The 18,913-nt window shown below is 36.7% G+C and overlaps 11 non-coding genes across 11 annotated transcripts; all 11 read right to left on the minus strand.

Moving 5' to 3' along the window:
• Positions 1-794: 794 nt before the first annotated feature.
• On the minus strand, positions 795-866 carry TRNAP-AGG (transfer RNA proline (anticodon AGG)). The gene has a single exon. It is a non-coding gene; the product is annotated as a tRNA-Pro (tRNA).
• Positions 867-1,772: 906 nt separating this feature from the next.
• Positions 1,773-1,844, minus strand: TRNAP-UGG (transfer RNA proline (anticodon UGG)). Its single transcript has one exon. It is a non-coding gene; the product is annotated as a tRNA-Pro (tRNA).
• Positions 1,845-4,315: 2,471 nt separating this feature from the next.
• On the minus strand, positions 4,316-4,387 carry TRNAP-AGG (transfer RNA proline (anticodon AGG)). Its single transcript has one exon. It is a non-coding gene; the product is annotated as a tRNA-Pro (tRNA).
• A 906-nt stretch (positions 4,388-5,293) lies between these two features.
• TRNAP-UGG (transfer RNA proline (anticodon UGG)) lies at positions 5,294-5,365 on the minus strand. The gene has a single exon. It is a non-coding gene; the product is annotated as a tRNA-Pro (tRNA).
• A 2,471-nt stretch (positions 5,366-7,836) lies between these two features.
• On the minus strand, positions 7,837-7,908 carry TRNAP-AGG (transfer RNA proline (anticodon AGG)). The gene has a single exon. It is a non-coding gene; the product is annotated as a tRNA-Pro (tRNA).
• A 906-nt stretch (positions 7,909-8,814) lies between these two features.
• TRNAP-UGG (transfer RNA proline (anticodon UGG)) lies at positions 8,815-8,886 on the minus strand. The gene has a single exon. It is a non-coding gene; the product is annotated as a tRNA-Pro (tRNA).
• A 2,471-nt stretch (positions 8,887-11,357) lies between these two features.
• Positions 11,358-11,429, minus strand: TRNAP-AGG (transfer RNA proline (anticodon AGG)). Its single transcript has one exon. It is a non-coding gene; the product is annotated as a tRNA-Pro (tRNA).
• A 906-nt stretch (positions 11,430-12,335) lies between these two features.
• TRNAP-UGG (transfer RNA proline (anticodon UGG)) lies at positions 12,336-12,407 on the minus strand. Its single transcript has one exon. It is a non-coding gene; the product is annotated as a tRNA-Pro (tRNA).
• Positions 12,408-14,875: 2,468 nt separating this feature from the next.
• Positions 14,876-14,947, minus strand: TRNAP-AGG (transfer RNA proline (anticodon AGG)). The gene has a single exon. It is a non-coding gene; the product is annotated as a tRNA-Pro (tRNA).
• Positions 14,948-15,819: 872 nt separating this feature from the next.
• Positions 15,820-15,891, minus strand: TRNAP-UGG (transfer RNA proline (anticodon UGG)). Its single transcript has one exon. It is a non-coding gene; the product is annotated as a tRNA-Pro (tRNA).
• Positions 15,892-18,362: 2,471 nt separating this feature from the next.
• On the minus strand, positions 18,363-18,434 carry TRNAP-AGG (transfer RNA proline (anticodon AGG)). Its single transcript has one exon. It is a non-coding gene; the product is annotated as a tRNA-Pro (tRNA).
• Between the last annotated feature and the right edge of the window lie 479 nt (positions 18,435-18,913).

Below are 18,913 nucleotides of genomic sequence, written 5' to 3' on the forward strand. Positions count from 1 at the left end.
ACAACGTCTGCCACATAGCGCTCAGCTGGTCGACGATTAGTTGGTGGTAAAGATATTCGGAATATCGAATGGCCATCTAGATCTTCTCAACATTACGCAGCATGTCTGGAATGCTGTTAGGAGGGCGGTTTCATCTCGCCATTCCCACCGATGACGATCTCGAAGTTCAAAAGTGCCTTGCAGCAGGAGTGGTTACTTCCTTTCCAATATGGAGTTACGCTGTCCTACCTATCCGATTGTCAGACAGGACTATACACATCTTAAAATCGTTTTCAGATATATATAATAAGGTTGGTCTTGGACAGCTCTGCATTATGAACTTTACTGAAAATCATGCGCTTAAAAAATAACTTTGAAGCGGTACATCACTTTCTCGTTTATAAGTGTGTATTCGTACCTAATTTGATTAAAATCAAATTTCACTAGATTTTCAGAATAGTGCAAATTCTTTTAATCCAGCACAATATTTCAGGTATACATATAAGCATATACACAGATATATAAATATATATATCATTTTAAAATAATTGAAGAATTAATATAAAAATAAATTAATTCATTATTACATAAATAGTGCAAAATAGAATATACTTCTGTCATAAGGAAATATCAAGAAATTATAGAAATGAAATGTGCGCACGCAAAATATTTAGTTAAATCAATACTAAATTTTGAAGTGAATTTTTTCGTTAACTTATAACGAGAAAAATGATTAAAAGTTTATGAAAATGACGAACAAAATTCAAATTAATCTTTGCAAATGCGAAATGTTCATAAATGAATCTTCCAAAACTGGGCTCGGCCGGGATTTGAACCCGGGACCTCTCGCACCCTAAGCGAGAATCATACCCCTAGACCACCGAACCACGATATCGAAGCTTGATTTGCCGATTTTCTCTCTGAAAATGTTCCTTAGAACACATATGATTATTGTTATTGATATTGTGATTATTATTATAGTCAATATTGCGTCATGCGCGGAAATATATAATAAAAATTACGGCATGTGCGTATTTTAACAACCGTCGCCGTTTAACAACCGCTACTACTACTTTAGCGTCGCCGTTTAACAACCGCTACTACTACTGCAGGAAACATAACGGCTTCCATTCAACATTCGAGTGCATTTGCACACAGCACATTCGCGCAGTGTAGCAACTTACCAAAACATAGAGTCTCTTATTTAACTTTCAGATTTAATGAATCTCTTATCATCGAGCTAATCTTAGCTGAAATTAGCGATTAAATAGCTATGCATTGCCATGGACCGAAATAAAATTCTTTTCATTTGTTTTTCAAACGCATTCTTACATAGCCGGATATGAGTGTGATGCTCTTTTGCAAAATATAAGATCTTTGACTTATATTTCAAAATTAATCAGCCTGCTTTCTGATTGAAAATTTCAGAGATTGAGAAGCAATAAACACGTCCTCTATAATATAAAATCTTCGTTTCATTTTTTAAAAACATCCCTAATTCACGTAACTACCATTTTCATTCAGGTAAATATGCCTCGTTGTTAATTGCATATCCGAACGACCTTTTATTAAATATAGAGTCCATGGCTTTCATTTTTTCTCCACGACTCCCTTTATAAAGCATGAATACTCTATTATCGCGTGCTCTAAAACCTATCTTCATAGGTATACAAAGTAAAATACTCCCCGAAGGCATCCTTACACATCCCTCGTACTCTTTGAAGTGTATTTTATAATAACCAAATGAAAGCCAAAAACTATTTCAGTCTCAGAGATAAAATTAAAAAAAGCATGGGCTCGACCGGGATTTGAACCCGGGACCTCTCGCACCCAAAGCGAGAATCATACCCCTAGACCATCGAGCCGTGCTAATCTGTTTTGAAATTATTGAACTGATTAAAGTTTGGCTGAAATGCCAGACAACGGCGAAGATGAATAATTTCCAAGGCACAGATCATTTCCTGAGCTTTCTTTCATAACAAAATTACTTTCAGATACAGTTAGTAGCATAGTAATTTGTTTTAGGATTATTGAATAAGCGCTTGTTAACTATTTACACAAGCAGATGATTATTGAACAAAAATTCCATATATCAATGCTATGATTTTTATCTCAAAGTAGAGTAATAATTAGTTTTCGCAATCGAGAAGTAGAACTTTCGATTTCAGCTAAATTTTAAAACAAATATTAAATGCAAACTACATCTCAAACCGCTATTCATATTTTTAATGCAAGAGATTCGAACAGATGATACTGAATTCAGTAAGTCACAATGCTTTGTGTTTACAAATAAAGATCGGGAACATCGAGAGTACTTTTTTGCCTGAGGATGAAGCATAAGATCTTTAGCGTATGTCCGATAACACCAAATTACGTTGCTCCTCTCTGAGAGTACGAATTATTCAAAAGATTTTGCTCTCCCAAAGCATGAAGCCAAAATTATTATATTCTACTAAACTAAGTTTCTAGTAGCCTATGATTTATAATATACCGACTGCAAAAATACTTTTTAATTTAATATTAATATGAGCGTACATGAATATACACATTAATATTTTATACGCGCGTGTGCAAAATTAAAAGAATTTGCAAATTATGACTACTTTTACGAGAAGTATTGAAACAAAGGCAATAATTATGACATCGAAGAATTATGTAAATATTAAGAGTCGAATACGTAAGTGTACAAGTGTTGGTCTGCGGGGCTGTAAGCGGACAAGGTTGTTTTCGGCGACTTGTGTGCTCCTACTCCTTCATGGCACTCGCTGTGTTTCTCGCAAAGGTTGCGTAAATTTTATGATGTATCAGGTGAAATTAGTAGCCACGAAAGTATGGATGAAATGAATAGATGGAGAATAATCAATAGATTGGAAGCAGCAAAATCACAGGGCATATGGCTACAGATCCCAATAAATTGCCAAAGTCGTATGCAGTTTGTGAAATCGATTTCGGGAATTTAGATCTATATCGAGAAGAATTTGAATAAGTAGACCGAGATCCACAACTACGAAAGAGGACCGTTGTTTGTCACTTTCAGCGCGGCGACACGGGACTCCTACAACTTTACAGCTCTTACGTTGGCTGTATGCGGCCAATGGAACCCGAGCTTCACCGTGTATAGTGTCCCGACGACTCCAGAAGTCAGAGCTGTCTGTCCAAAGACCCGCCGTTCGCGTTCACGATCTCTGCAGCGCACAATGAAGGGCGTTCAGCATGGTGTAACGATCACGCACCTTGGAACAACTTCCAGTGGAACACCATCTTTTTTACAGATGTGTCGAGATTCAGCCTGGATTCTCGACGTACCTGTGTCTGGAGAGTACTTAGAACACGGTACGATCTCTCCCTCTTGAAGGGAAATGATCATTATCGCGGTGGAGGTATAATGGATTGGGGAGGCATTAAGTTGGACTACCGCGCATTCCTGCATGAGTTTGACAAAAGGATCTTACCTTCTACGAGGTATAAGACATCTTTGTGTCCTATGTTGAATTTTTCAGGTGAGCACTTCATATTCGAGCTGGGCTCCTAGTTAATGTACAACAACGTCTGCCACATAGCGCTCAGCTGGTCGACGATTAGTTGGTGGTAAAGATATTCGGAATATCGAATGGCCATCTAGATCTTCTCAACATTACGCAGCATGTCTGGAATGCTGTTAGGAGGGCGGTTTCATCTCGCCATTCCCACCGATGACGATCTCGAAGTTCAAAAGTGCCTTGCAGCAGGAGTGGTTACTTCCTTTCCAATATGGAGTTACGCTGTCCTACCTATCCGATTGTCAGACAGGACTATACACATCTTAAAATCGTTTTCAGATATATATAATAAGGTTGGTCTTGGACAGCTCTGCATTATGAACTTTACTGAAAATCATGCGCTTAAAAAATAACTTTGAAGCGGTACATCACTTTCTCGTTTATAAGTGTGTATTCGTACCTAATTTGATTAAAATCAAATTTCACTAGATTTTCAGAATAGTGCAAATTCTTTTAATCCAGCACAATATTTCAGGTATACATATAAGCATATACACAGATATATAAATATATATATCATTTTAAAATAATTGAAGAATTAATATAAAAATAAATTAATTCATTATTACATAAATAGTGCAAAATAGAATATACTTCTGTCATAAGGAAATATCAAGAAATTATAGAAATGAAATGTGCGCACGCAAAATATTTAGTTAAATCAATACTAAATTTTGAAGTGAATTTTTTCGTTAACTTATAACGAGAAAAATGATTAAAAGTTTATGAAAATGACGAACAAAATTCAAATTAATCTTTGCAAATGCGAAATGTTCATAAATGAATCTTCCAAAACTGGGCTCGGCCGGGATTTGAACCCGGGACCTCTCGCACCCTAAGCGAGAATCATACCCCTAGACCACCGAACCACGATATCGAAGCTTGATTTGCCGATTTTCTCTCTGAAAATGTTCCTTAGAACACATATGATTATTGTTATTGATATTGTGATTATTATTATAGTCAATATTGCGTCATGCGCGGAAATATATAATAAAAATTACGGCATGTGCGTATTTTAACAACCGTCGCCGTTTAACAACCGCTACTACTACTTTAGCGTCGCCGTTTAACAACCGCTACTACTACTGCAGGAAACATAACGGCTTCCATTCAACATTCGAGTGCATTTGCACACAGCACATTCGCGCAGTGTAGCAACTTACCAAAACATAGAGTCTCTTATTTAACTTTCAGATTTAATGAATCTCTTATCATCGAGCTAATTTTAGCTGAAATTAGCGATTAAATAGCTATGCATTGCCATGGAGCGAAATAAAATTCTTTTCATTTGTTTTTCAAACGCATTCTTACATAGCCGGATATGAGTGTGTTGCTCTTTTGCATAATATAAGATCTTTGACTTATATTTCAAAATTAATCAGCCTGCTTTCTGATTGAAAATTTCAGAGATTGAGAAGCAATAAACACGTCCTCTATAATATAAATCTTCGTTTCATTTTTTAAAAACATCCCTAATTCACGTAACTACCATTTTCATTCAGGCAAATATGCCTCGTTGTTAATTGCATATCCGAACGACCTTTTATTAAATATACAGTCCATGGCTTTCATTTTTTCTCCACGACTCCCTTTATAAAGCATGAATACTCTATTATCGCGTGCTCTAACACCTATCTTCATAGGTATACAAAGTAAAATACTCCCCGAAGGCATCCTTACACATCCCTCGTACTCTTTGAAGTGTATTTTATAATAACCAAATGAAAGCCAAAAAACTATTTCAGTCTCAGAGATAAAATTAAAAAAAGCATGGGCTCGACCGGGATTTGAACCCGGGACCTCTCGCACCCAAAGCGAGAATCATACCCCTAGACCATCGAGCCGTGCTAATCTGTTTTGAAATTATTGAACTGATTAAAGTTTGGCTGAAATGCCAGACAACGGCGAAGATGAATAATTTCCAAGGCACAGATCATTTCCTGAGCTTTCTTTCATAACAAAATTACTTTCAGATACAGTTAGTAGCATAGTAATTTGTTTTAGGATTATTGAATAAGCGCTTGTTAACTATTTACACAAGCAGATGATTATTGAACAAAAATTCCATATATCAATGCTATGATTTTTATCTCAAAGTAGAGTAATAATTAGTTTTCGCAATCGAGAAGTAGAACTTTCGATTTCAGCTAAATTTTAAAACAAATATTAAATGCAAACTACATCTCAAACCGCTATTCATATTTTTAATGCAAGAGATTCGAACAGATGATACTGAATTCAGTAAGTCACAATGCTTTGTGTTTACAAATAAAGATCGGGAACATCGAGAGTACTTTTTTGCCTGAGGATGAAGCATAAGATCTTTAGCGTATGTCCGATAACACCAAATTACGTTGCTCCTCTCTGAGAGTACGAATTATTCAAAAGATTTTGCTCTCCCAAAGCATGAAGCCAAAATTATTATATTCTACTAAACTAAGTTTCTAGTAGCCTATGATTTATAATATACCGACTGCAAAAATACTTTTTAATTTAATATTAATATGAGCGTACATGAATATACACATTAATATTTTATACGCGCGTGTGCAAAATTAAAAGAATTTGCAAATTATGACTACTTTTACGAGAAGTATTGAAACAAAGGCAATAATTATGACATCGAAGAATTATGTAAATATTAAGAGTCGAATACGTAAGTGTACAAGTGTTGGTCTGCGGGGCTGTAAGCGGACAAGGTTGTTTTCGGCGACTTGTGTGCTCCTACTCCTTCATGGCACTCGCTGTGTTTCTCGCAAAGGTTGCGTAAATTTTATGATGTATCAGGTGAAATTAGTAGCCACGAAAGTATGGATGAAATGAATAGATGGAGAATAATCAATAGATTGGAAGCAGCAAAATCACAGGGCATATGGCTACAGATCCCAATAAATTGCCAAAGTCGTATGCAGTTTGTGAAATCGATTTCGGGAATTTAGATCTATATCGAGAAGAATTTGAATAAGTACACCGAGATCCACAACTACGAAAGAGGACCGTTGTTTGTCACTTTCAGCGCGGCGACACGGGACTCCTACAACTTTACAGCTCTTACGTTGGCTGTATGCGGCCAATGGAACCCGAGCTTCACCGTGTATAGTGTCCCGACGACTCCAGAAGTCAGAGCTGTCTGTCCAAAGACCCGCCGTTCGCGTTCACGATCTCTGCAGCGCACAATGAAGGGCGTTCAGCATGGTGTAACGATCACGCACCTTGGAACAACTTCCAGTGGAACACCATCTTTTTTACAGATGTGTCGAGATTCAGCCTGGATTCTCGACGTACCTGTGTCTGGAGAGTACTTAGAACACGGTACGATCTCTCCCTCTTGAAGGGAAATGATCATTATCGCGGTGGAGGTATAATGGATTGGGGAGGCATTAAGTTGGACTACCGCGCATTCCTGCATGAGTTTGACAAAAGGATCTTACCTTCTACGAGGTATAAGACATCTTTGTGTCCTATGTTGAATTTTTCAGGTGAGCACTTCATATTCGAGCTGGGCTCCTAGTTAATGTACAACAACGTCTGCCACATAGCGCTCAGCTGGTCGACGATTAGTTGGTGGTAAAGATATTCGGAATATCGAATGGCCATCTAGATCTTCTCAACATTACGCAGCATGTCTGGAATGCTGTTAGGAGGGCGGTTTCATCTCGCCATTCCCACCGATGACGATCTCGAAGTTCAAAAGTGCCTTGCAGCAGGAGTGGTTACTTCCTTTCCAATATGGAGTTACGCTGTCCTACCTATCCGATTGTCAGACAGGACTATACACATCTTAAAATCGTTTTCAGATATATATAATAAGGTTGGTCTTGGACAGCTCTGCATTATGAACTTTACTGAAAATCATGCGCTTAAAAAATAACTTTGAAGCGGTACATCACTTTCTCGTTTATAAGTGTGTATTCGTACCTAATTTGATTAAAATCAAATTTCACTAGATTTTCAGAATAGTGCAAATTCTTTTAATCCAGCACAATATTTCAGGTATACATATAAGCATATACACAGATATATAAATATATATATCATTTTAAAATAATTGAAGAATTAATATAAAAATAAATTAATTCATTATTACATAAATAGTGCAAAATAGAATATACTTCTGTCATAAGGAAATATCAAGAAATTATAGAAATGAAATGTGCGCACGCAAAATATTTAGTTAAATCAATACTAAATTTTGAAGTGAATTTTTTCGTTAACTTATAACGAGAAAAATGATTAAAAGTTTATGAAAATGACGAACAAAATTCAAATTAATCTTTGCAAATGCGAAATGTTCATAAATGAATCTTCCAAAACTGGGCTCGGCCGGGATTTGAACCCGGGACCTCTCGCACCCTAAGCGAGAATCATACCCCTAGACCACCGAACCACGATATCGAAGCTTGATTTGCCGATTTTCTCTCTGAAAATGTTCCTTAGAACACATATGATTATTGTTATTGATATTGTGATTATTATTATAGTCAATATTGCGTCATGCGCGGAAATATATAATAAAAATTACGGCATGTGCGTATTTTAACAACCGTCGCCGTTTAACAACCGCTACTACTACTTTAGCGTCGCCGTTTAACAACCGCTACTACTACTGCAGGAAACATAACGGCTTCCATTCAACATTCGAGTGCATTTGCACACAGCACATTCGCGCAGTGTAGCAACTTACCAAAACATAGAGTCTCTTATTTAACTTTCAGATTTAATGAATCTCTTATCATCGAGCTAATTTTAGCTGAAATTAGCGATTAAATAGCTATGCATTGCCATGGAGCGAAATAAAATTCTTTTCATTTGTTTTTCAAACGCATTCTTACATAGCCGGATATGAGTGTGTTGCTCTTTTGCATAATATAAGATCTTTGACTTATATTTCAAAATTAATCAGCCTGCTTTCTGATTGAAAATTTCAGAGATTGAGAAGCAATAAACACGTCCTCTATAATATAAATCTTCGTTTCATTTTTTAAAAACATCCCTAATTCACGTAACTACCATTTTCATTCAGGCAAATATGCCTCGTTGTTAATTGCATATCCGAACGACCTTTTATTAAATATACAGTCCATGGCTTTCATTTTTTCTCCACGACTCCCTTTATAAAGCATGAATACTCTATTATCGCGTGCTCTAACACCTATCTTCATAGGTATACAAAGTAAAATACTCCCCGAAGGCATCCTTACACATCCCTCGTACTCTTTGAAGTGTATTTTATAATAACCAAATGAAAGCCAAAAAACTATTTCAGTCTCAGAGATAAAATTAAAAAAAGCATGGGCTCGACCGGGATTTGAACCCGGGACCTCTCGCACCCAAAGCGAGAATCATACCCCTAGACCATCGAGCCGTGCTAATCTGTTTTGAAATTATTGAACTGATTAAAGTTTGGCTGAAATGCCAGACAACGGCGAAGATGAATAATTTCCAAGGCACAGATCATTTCCTGAGCTTTCTTTCATAACAAAATTACTTTCAGATACAGTTAGTAGCATAGTAATTTGTTTTAGGATTATTGAATAAGCGCTTGTTAACTATTTACACAAGCAGATGATTATTGAACAAAAATTCCATATATCAATGCTATGATTTTTATCTCAAAGTAGAGTAATAATTAGTTTTCGCAATCGAGAAGTAGAACTTTCGATTTCAGCTAAATTTTAAAACAAATATTAAATGCAAACTACATCTCAAACCGCTATTCATATTTTTAATGCAAGAGATTCGAACAGATGATACTGAATTCAGTAAGTCACAATGCTTTGTGTTTACAAATAAAGATCGGGAACATCGAGAGTACTTTTTTGCCTGAGGATGAAGCATAAGATCTTTAGCGTATGTCCGATAACACCAAATTACGTTGCTCCTCTCTGAGAGTACGAATTATTCAAAAGATTTTGCTCTCCCAAAGCATGAAGCCAAAATTATTATATTCTACTAAACTAAGTTTCTAGTAGCCTATGATTTATAATATACCGACTGCAAAAATACTTTTTAATTTAATATTAATATGAGCGTACATGAATATACACATTAATATTTTATACGCGCGTGTGCAAAATTAAAAGAATTTGCAAATTATGACTACTTTTACGAGAAGTATTGAAACAAAGGCAATAATTATGACATCGAAGAATTATGTAAATATTAAGAGTCGAATACGTAAGTGTACAAGTGTTGGTCTGCGGGGCTGTAAGCGGACAAGGTTGTTTTCGGCGACTTGTGTGCTCCTACTCCTTCATGGCACTCGCTGTGTTTCTCGCAAAGGTTGCGTAAATTTTATGATGTATCAGGTGAAATTAGTAGCCACGAAAGTATGGATGAAATGAATAGATGGAGAATAATCAATAGATTGGAAGCAGCAAAATCACAGGGCATATGGCTACAGATCCCAATAAATTGCCAAAGTCGTATGCAGTTTGTGAAATCGATTTCGGGAATTTAGATCTATATCGAGAAGAATTTGAATAAGTACACCGAGATCCACAACTACGAAAGAGGACCGTTGTTTGTCACTTTCAGCGCGGCGACACGGGACTCCTACAACTTTACAGCTCTTACGTTGGCTGTATGCGGCCAATGGAACCCGAGCTTCACCGTGTATAGTGTCCCGACGACTCCAGAAGTCAGAGCTGTCTGTCCAAAGACCCGCCGTTCGCGTTCACGATCTCTGCAGCGCACAATGAAGGGCGTTCAGCATGGTGTAACGATCACGCACCTTGGAACAACTTCCAGTGGAACACCATCTTTTTTACAGATGTGTCGAGATTCAGCCTGGATTCTCGACGTACCTGTGTCTGGAGAGTACTTAGAACACGGTACGATCTCTCCCTCTTGAAGGGAAATGATCATTATCGCGGTGGAGGTATAATGGATTGGGGAGGCATTAAGTTGGACTACCGCGCATTCCTGCATGAGTTTGACAAAAGGATCTTACCTTCTACGAGGTATAAGACATCTTTGTGTCCTATGTTGAATTTTTCAGGTGAGCACTTCATATTCGAGCTGGGCTCCTAGTTAATGTACAACAACGTCTGCCACATAGCGCTCAGCTGGTCGACGATTAGTTGGTGGTAAAGATATTCGGAATATCGAATGGCCATCTAGATCTTCTCAACATTACGCAGCATGTCTGGAATGCTGTTAGGAGGGCGGTTTCATCTCGCCATTCCCACCGATGACGATCTCGAAGTTCAAAAGTGCCTTGCAGCAGGAGTGGTTACTTCCTTTCCAATATGGAGTTACGCTGTCCTACCTATCCGATTGTCAGACAGGACTATACACATCTTAAAATCGTTTTCAGATATATATAATAAGGTTGGTCTTGGACAGCTCTGCATTATGAACTTTACTGAAAATCATGCGCTTAAAAAATAACTTTGAAGCGGTACATCACTTTCTCGTTTATAAGTGTGTATTCGTACCTAATTTGATTAAAATCAAATTTCACTAGATTTTCAGAATAGTGCAAATTCTTTTAATCCAGCACAATATTTCAGGTATACATATAAGCATATACACAGATATATAAATATATATATCATTTTAAAATAATTGAAGAATTAATATAAAAATAAATTAATTCATTATTACATAAATAGTGCAAAATAGAATATACTTCTGTCATAAGGAAATATCAAGAAATTATAGAAATGAAATGTGCGCACGCAAAATATTTAGTTAAATCAATACTAAATTTTGAAGTGAATTTTTTCGTTAACTTATAACGAGAAAAATGATTAAAAGTTTATGAAAATGACGAACAAAATTCAAATTAATCTTTGCAAATGCGAAATGTTCATAAATGAATCTTCCAAAACTGGGCTCGGCCGGGATTTGAACCCGGGACCTCTCGCACCCTAAGCGAGAATCATACCCCTAGACCACCGAACCACGATATCGAAGCTTGATTTGCCGATTTTCTCTCTGAAAATGTTCCTTAGAACACATATGATTATTGTTATTGATATTGTGATTATTATTATAGTCAATATTGCGTCATGCGCGGAAATATATAATAAAAATTACGGCATGTGCGTATTTTAACAACCGTCGCCGTTTAACAACCGCTACTACTACTTTAGCGTCGCCGTTTAACAACCGCTACTACTACTGCAGGAAACATAACGGCTTCCATTCAACATTCGAGTGCATTTGCACACAGCACATTCGCGCAGTGTAGCAACTTACCAAAATATAGAGTCTCTTATTTAACTTTCAGATTTAATGAATCTCTTATCATCGAGCTAATTTTAGCTGAAATTAGCGATTAAATAGCTATGCATTGCCATGGAGCGAAATAAAATTCTTTTCATTTGTTTTTCAAACGCATTCTTACATAGCCGGATATGAGTGTGTTGCTCTTTTGCATAATATAAGATCTTTGACTTATATTTCAAAATTAATCAGCCTGCTTTCTGATTGAAAATTTCAGAGATTGAGAAGCAATAAACACGTCCTCTATAATATAAATCTTCGTTTCATTTTTTAAAAACATCCCTAATTCACGTAACTACCATTTTCATTCAGGCAAATATGCCTCGTTGTTAATTGCATATCCGAACGACCTTTTATTAAATATACAGTCCATGGCTTTCATTTTTTCTCCACGACTCCCTTTATAAAGCATGAATACTCTATTATCGCGTGCTCTAACACCTATCTTCATAGGTATACAAAGTAAAATACTCCCCGAAGGCATCCTTACACATCCCTCGTACTCTTTGAAGTGTATTTTATAATAACCAAATGAAAGCCAAAAAACTATTTCAGTCTCAGAGATAAAATTAAAAAAAGCATGGGCTCGACCAGGAATTGAACCCGGGACCTCTCGCACCCAAAGCGAGAATCATACCCCTAGACCATCGAGCCGTGCTAAGCTATTTTGAAATTATTGAACTGATTAAAGTTTGGCTGAAATGCCAGACACCGGCGAAGATGAATAATTTCCAAAGCACAGATCATTTCCTGAGCTTTCTTTCATAACAAAACTTTCAGATACAGTTAGTAGCATAGTAATTTGTTTTAGGATTATTGAATAAGCGCTCGTTAACTATTTACACAAGCAGATGATTATTGAACAAAAATTCCATATATCAATGCTATGATTTTTATCTCAAAGTAGAGTAATAATTAGTTTTCGCAATCGAGAAGTGGAACTTTCGATTTCAGCTAAATTTTAAAACAAATATTAAATGCAAACTACATCTCAAACCGCTATTCATATTTTTAATGCAAGAGATTCGAACAGATGATACTGAATTCAGTAAGTCACAACGCTTTGTGTTTACAAATAAAGATCGGGAACATCGAGAGTACTTTTTTGCCTGAGGATGAAGCATAAGATCTTTAGCGTATGTCCGATAACACCAAATTACGTTGCTCCTCTCTGAGAGTACGAATTATTCAAAAGATTTTGCTCTCCCAAAGCATGAAGCCAAAATTATTATATTCTACTAAACTAAGTTTCTAGTAGCCTATGATTTATAATATACCGACTGCAAAAATACTTTTTAATTTAATATTAATATGAGCGTACATGAATATACACATTAATATTTTATACGCGCGTGTGCAAAATTAAAAGAATTTGCAAATTATGACTATTTTTACGAGAAGGATTGAAACAAAGGCAATAATTATGACATCGAAGAATTATGTAAATATTAAGAGTCGAATACGTAAGTGTACAAGTGTTGGTCTTCGGGGCTGTAAGCGGACAAGGTTGTTTTCGGCGACTTGTGTGCTCCTACTCCTTGATGGCACTCGCTGTGTTTCTCGCAAAGGTTGCGTAAATTTTATGATGTATCAGGTGAAATGAGTAGCCACGAAAGTATGGATGAAATGAATAGATGGAGAATAATCAATAGATTGGAAGCAGCAAAATCACAGGGCATATGGCTACAGATCCCAATAAATTGCCAAAGTCGTATGCAGTTTGTGAAATCGATTTCGGGAATTTAGATCTATATCGAGAAGAATTTCAATAAGTAGACCAAGATCCACAACTACGAAAGAGGACCGTTGTTTGTCACTTTCAGCGCGGCGACACGGGACTCCTACAACTTTACAGCTCTTACGTTGGCTGTATGCGGCCAATGGAACCCGAGCTTCACCGTGTATAGTGTCCCGACGACTCCAGAAGTCAGAGCTGTCTGTCCAAAGACCCGCCGTTCGCGTTCACGATCTCTGCAGCGCACAATGAAGGGCGTTCAGCATGGTGTAACGATCACGCACCTTGGAACAACTTCCAGTGGAACACCATCTTTTTTACAGATGTGTCGAGATTCAGCCTGGATTCTCGACGTACCTGTGTCTGGAGAGTACTTAGAACACGGTACGATCTCTCCCTCTTGAAGGGAAATGATCATTATCGCGGTGGAGGTATAATGGATTGGGGAGGCATTAAGTTGGACTACCGCGCATTCCTGCATGAGTTTGACAAAAGGATCTTACCTTCTACGAGGTATAAGACATCTTTGTGTCCTATGTTGAATTTTTCAGGTGAGCACTTCATATTCGAGCTGGGCTCCTAGTTAATGTACAACAACGTCTGCCACATAGCGCTCAGCTGGTCGACGATTAGTTGGTGGTAAAGATATTCGGAATATCGAATGGCCATCTAGATCTTCTCAACATTACGCAGCATGTCTGGAATGCTGTTAGGAGGGCGGTTTCATCTCGCCATTCCCACCGATGACGATCTCGAAGTTCAAAAGTGCCTTGCAGCAGGAGTGGTTACTTCCTTTCCAATATGGAGTTACGCTGCCCTACCTATCCGATTGTCAGACAGGACTATACACATCTTAAAATCGTTTTCAGATATATATAATAAGGTTGGTCTTGGACAGCTCTGCATTATGAACTTTACTGAAAATCATGCGCTTAAAAAATAACTTTGAAGCGGTACATCACTTTCTCGTTTATAAGTGTGTATTCGTACCTAATTTGATTAAAATCAAATTTCACTAGATTTTCAGAACAGTGCAAATTCTTTTAATCCAGCACAATATTTCAGGTATACATATAAGCATATACACAGATATATAAATATATATATGATTTTAAAATAATTGAAGAATTAATATAAAAATAAATTAATTCATTATTACATAAATAGTGCAAAATAGAATATACTTCTGTCATAAGGAAAAATCAAGAAATTATAGAAATGAAATGTGCGCACGCAAAATATTTAGTTAAATCAATACTAAATTTTGAAGTGAATTTTTTCGTTAACTTATAACGAGAAAAATGATTAAAAGTTTATGAAAATGACGAACAAAATTCAAATTAATCTTTGCAAATGCGAAATGTTCATAAATGAATCTTCCAAAACTGGGCTCGGCCGGGATTTGAACCCGGGACCTCTCGCACCCTAAACGAGAATCATACCCCTAGACCACCGAACCACGATATCGAAGCTTGATTTGCCGATTTTCTCTCTGAAAAAGTTCCTTAGAACACATATGATTATTGTTATTGATATTGTGATTATTATTATAGTCAATATTGCGTCATGCGCGGAAATATATAATAAAAATTACGGCATGTGCGTATTTTAACAACCGTCGCCGTTTAACAACCGCTACTACTACTGCAGGAAACATAACGGCTTCCATTCAACATTCGAGTGCATTTGCACACAGCACATTCGCGCAGTGTAGCAACTTACCAAAACATAGAGTCTCTTATTTAACTTTCAGATTTAATGAATCTCTTATCATCGAGCTAATTTTAGCTGAAATTAGCGATTAAATAGCTATGCATTGCCATGGAGCGAAATAAAATTCTTTTCATTTGTTTTTCAAACGCATTCTTACATAGCCGGATATGAGTGTGTTGCTCTTTTGCAAAATATAAGATCTTTGACTTATATTTCAAAATTAATCAGCCTGCTTTCTGATTGAAAATTTCAGAGATTGAGAAGCAATAAACACGTCCTCTATAATATAAATCTTCGTTTCATTTTTTAAAAACATCCCTAAATCACGTAACTACCATTTTCATTCAGGCAAATATGCCTCGTTGTTAATTGCATTTCCGAACGACCTTTTATTAAATATAGAGTCGATGGCTTTCATTTTTTCTCCACGACTCCCTTTATAAAGCATGAATACTCTATTATCGCGTGCTCTAACACCTATCTTCATAGGTATACAAAGTAAAATACTCCCCGAAGGCATCCTTACACATCCCTCGTACTCTTTGAAGTGTATTTTATAATAACCAAATGAAAGCCAAAAAACTATTTCAGTCTCAGAGATAAAATTAAAAAAAGCATGGGCTCGACCGGGAATTGAACCCGGGACCTCTCGCCCCCAAAGCGAAAATCATACCCCTAGACCATCGAGCCGTGCTAAGCTATTTTGAAATTATTGAACTGATTAAAGTTTGGCTGAAATGCCAGACAACGGCGAAGATGAATAATTTCCAAAGCACAGATCATTTGCTGAGCTTTCTTTCATAACAAAATTACTTTCAGATACAGTTAGTAGCATAGTAATTTGTTTTAGGATTATTGAATAAGCGCTTGTTAACTATTTACACAAGCAGATGATTATTGAACAAAAATTCCATATATCAATGCTATGATTTTTATCTCAAAGTAGAGTAATAATTAGTTTTCGCAATCGAGAAGTAGAACTTTCGATTTCAGCTAAATTTTAAAACAAATATTAAATGCAAACTACATCTCAAACCGCTATTCATATTTTTAATGCAAGAGATTCGAACAGATGATACTGAATTCAGTAAGTCACAATGCTTTGTGTTTACAAATAAAGATCGGGAACATCGAGAGTACTTTTTTGCCTGAGGATGAAGCATAAGATCTTTAGCGCATGTCCGATAACACCAAATTACGTTGCTCCTCTCTGAGAGTACGAATTATTCAAAAGATTTTGCTCTCCCAAAGCATGAAGCCAAAATTATTATATTCTACTAAACTAAGTTTCTAGTAGCCTATGATTTATAATATACCGACTGCAAAAATACTGTTTAATTTAATATTAATATGAGCGTACATGAATATACACATTAATATTTTATACGCGCGTGTGCAAAATTAAAAGAATTTGCAAATTATGACTATTTTTACGAGAAGTATTGAAACAAAGGCAATAATTATGACATCGAGGAATTATGTAAATATTAAGAGTCGAATACGTAAGTGTACAAGTCTTGGTCTTCGGGGCTGTAAGCAGACAAGGTTGTTTTCGGCGACTTGTGTGCTCCTACACCTTCATGGCACTCGCTGTGTTTCTCGCAAAGGTTGCGTAAATTTTATGATGTATCAGGTGAAATGAGTAGCCACGAAAGTATGGATGAAATGAATAGATGGAGAATAATCAATAGATTGGAAGCAGCAAAATCAGAGGGCATATGGCTACAGATCCCAATAAATTGCCAAAGTCGTATGCAGTTTGTGAAATCGATTTCGGGAATTTAGATCTATATCGAGAAGAATTTGAATAAGTAGACCAAGATCCACAACTACGAAAGAGGACCGTTGTTTGTCACTTTCAGCGCGGCGACACGGGACTCCTACAACTTTACAGCTCTTACGTTGGCTGTATGCGGCCAATGGAACCCGAGCTTCACCGTGTATAGTGTCCCGACGACTCCAGAAGTCAGAGCTGTCTGTCCAAAGACCCGCCGTTCGCGTTCACGATCCCTGCAGCGCACAATGAAGGGCGTTCAGCATGGTGTAACGATCACGCACCTTGGAACAACTTCCAGTGGAACACCATCTTTTTTACAGATGTGTCGAGATTCAGCCTGGATTCTCGACGTACCTGTGTCTGGAGAGTACTTAGAACACGGTACGATCTCTCCCTCTTGAAGGGAAATGATCATTACGGCGGTGGAGAAGTAATGGTTTGGGGAGACATTAAGTTGGACTACCGCGCATTCCTGCATGAGTTTGACAAAAGGATCTTACCTTCTACGAGGTATAAGACATCTTTGTGTCCTATGTTGAATTTTTCAGGTCAGCACTTCATATTCGAACTGGGCTCCTAGTTAATGTACAACAACGTCTGCCACATAGCGCTCAGCTGGTCGACGATTAGTTGGTGGTAAAGATATTCGGAATATCGAATGGCCATCTAGATCTTCTCAACATTACGCAGCATGTCTGGAATGCTGTTAGGAGGGCGGTTTCATCTCGCCATTCCCACCGATGACGATCTCGAAGTTCAAAAGTGCCTTGCAGCAGGAGTGGTTACTTCCTTTCCAATATGGAGTTACGCTGCCCTACCTATCCGATTGTCAGACAGGACTATACACATCTTAAAATCGTTTTCAAATATAAATAATAAGGTTGGTCTTGGACAGCTCTGCATTATGAACTTTACTGAAAATCATGCGCTTAAAAAATAACTTTGAAGCGGTACATCACTTTCTCGTTTATAAGTGTGTATTCGTACCTAATTTGATTAAAATCAAATTTCACTAGATTTTCAGAATAGTGCAAATTCTTTTAATCCAGCACAATATTTCAGGTATACATATAAGCATATACACAGATATATAAATATATATATCATTTTAAAATAATTGAAGAATTAATATAAAAATAAATTAATTCATTATTACATAAATAGTGCAAAATAGAATATACTTCTGTCATAAGGAAAAATCAAGAAATTATAGAAATGAAATGTGCGCACGCAAAATATTTAGTTAAATCAATACTAAATTTTGAAGTGAATTTTTTCGTTAACTTATAACGAGAAAAATGATTAAAAGTTTATGAAAATGACGAACAAAATTCAAATTAATCTTTGCAAATGCGAAATGTTCATAAATGAATCTTCCAAAACTGGGCTCGGCCGGGATTTGAACCCGGGACCTCTCGCACCCTAAGCGAGAATCATACCCCTAGACCACCGAACCACGATATCGAAGCTTGATTTGCCGATTTTCTCTCTGAAAAAGTTCCTTAGAACACATATGATTATTGTTATTGATATTGTGATTATTATTATAGTCAATATTGCGTCATGCGCGGAAATATATAATAAAAATTACGGCATGTGCGTATTTTAACAACCGTCGCCGTTTAACAACCGCTACTACTACTTTAGCGTCGCCGTTTAACAACCGCTACTACTACTGCAGGAAACATAACGGCTTCCATTCAACATTCGAGTGCATTTGCACACAGCACATTCGCGCAGTGTAGCAACTTACCAAAACATAGAGTCTCTTATTTAACTTTCAGATTTAATGAATCTCTTATCATCGAGTTAATTTTAGCTGAAATTAGCGATTAAATAGCTATGCATTGCCATGGAGCGAAATAAAATTCTTTTCATTTGTTTTTCAAACGCATTCTTACATAGCCGGATATGAGTGTGTTGCTCTTTTGCAAA

The sequence above is a fragment of the Stegodyphus dumicola genome, chromosome 2, assembly GCF_044657685.1.
Source record: "Stegodyphus dumicola isolate Sdum_Otavi_A_Nest chromosome 2, ASM4465768v1".
NCBI classification, from domain to species: Eukaryota; Metazoa; Arthropoda; class Arachnida; order Araneae; family Eresidae; genus Stegodyphus; species Stegodyphus dumicola.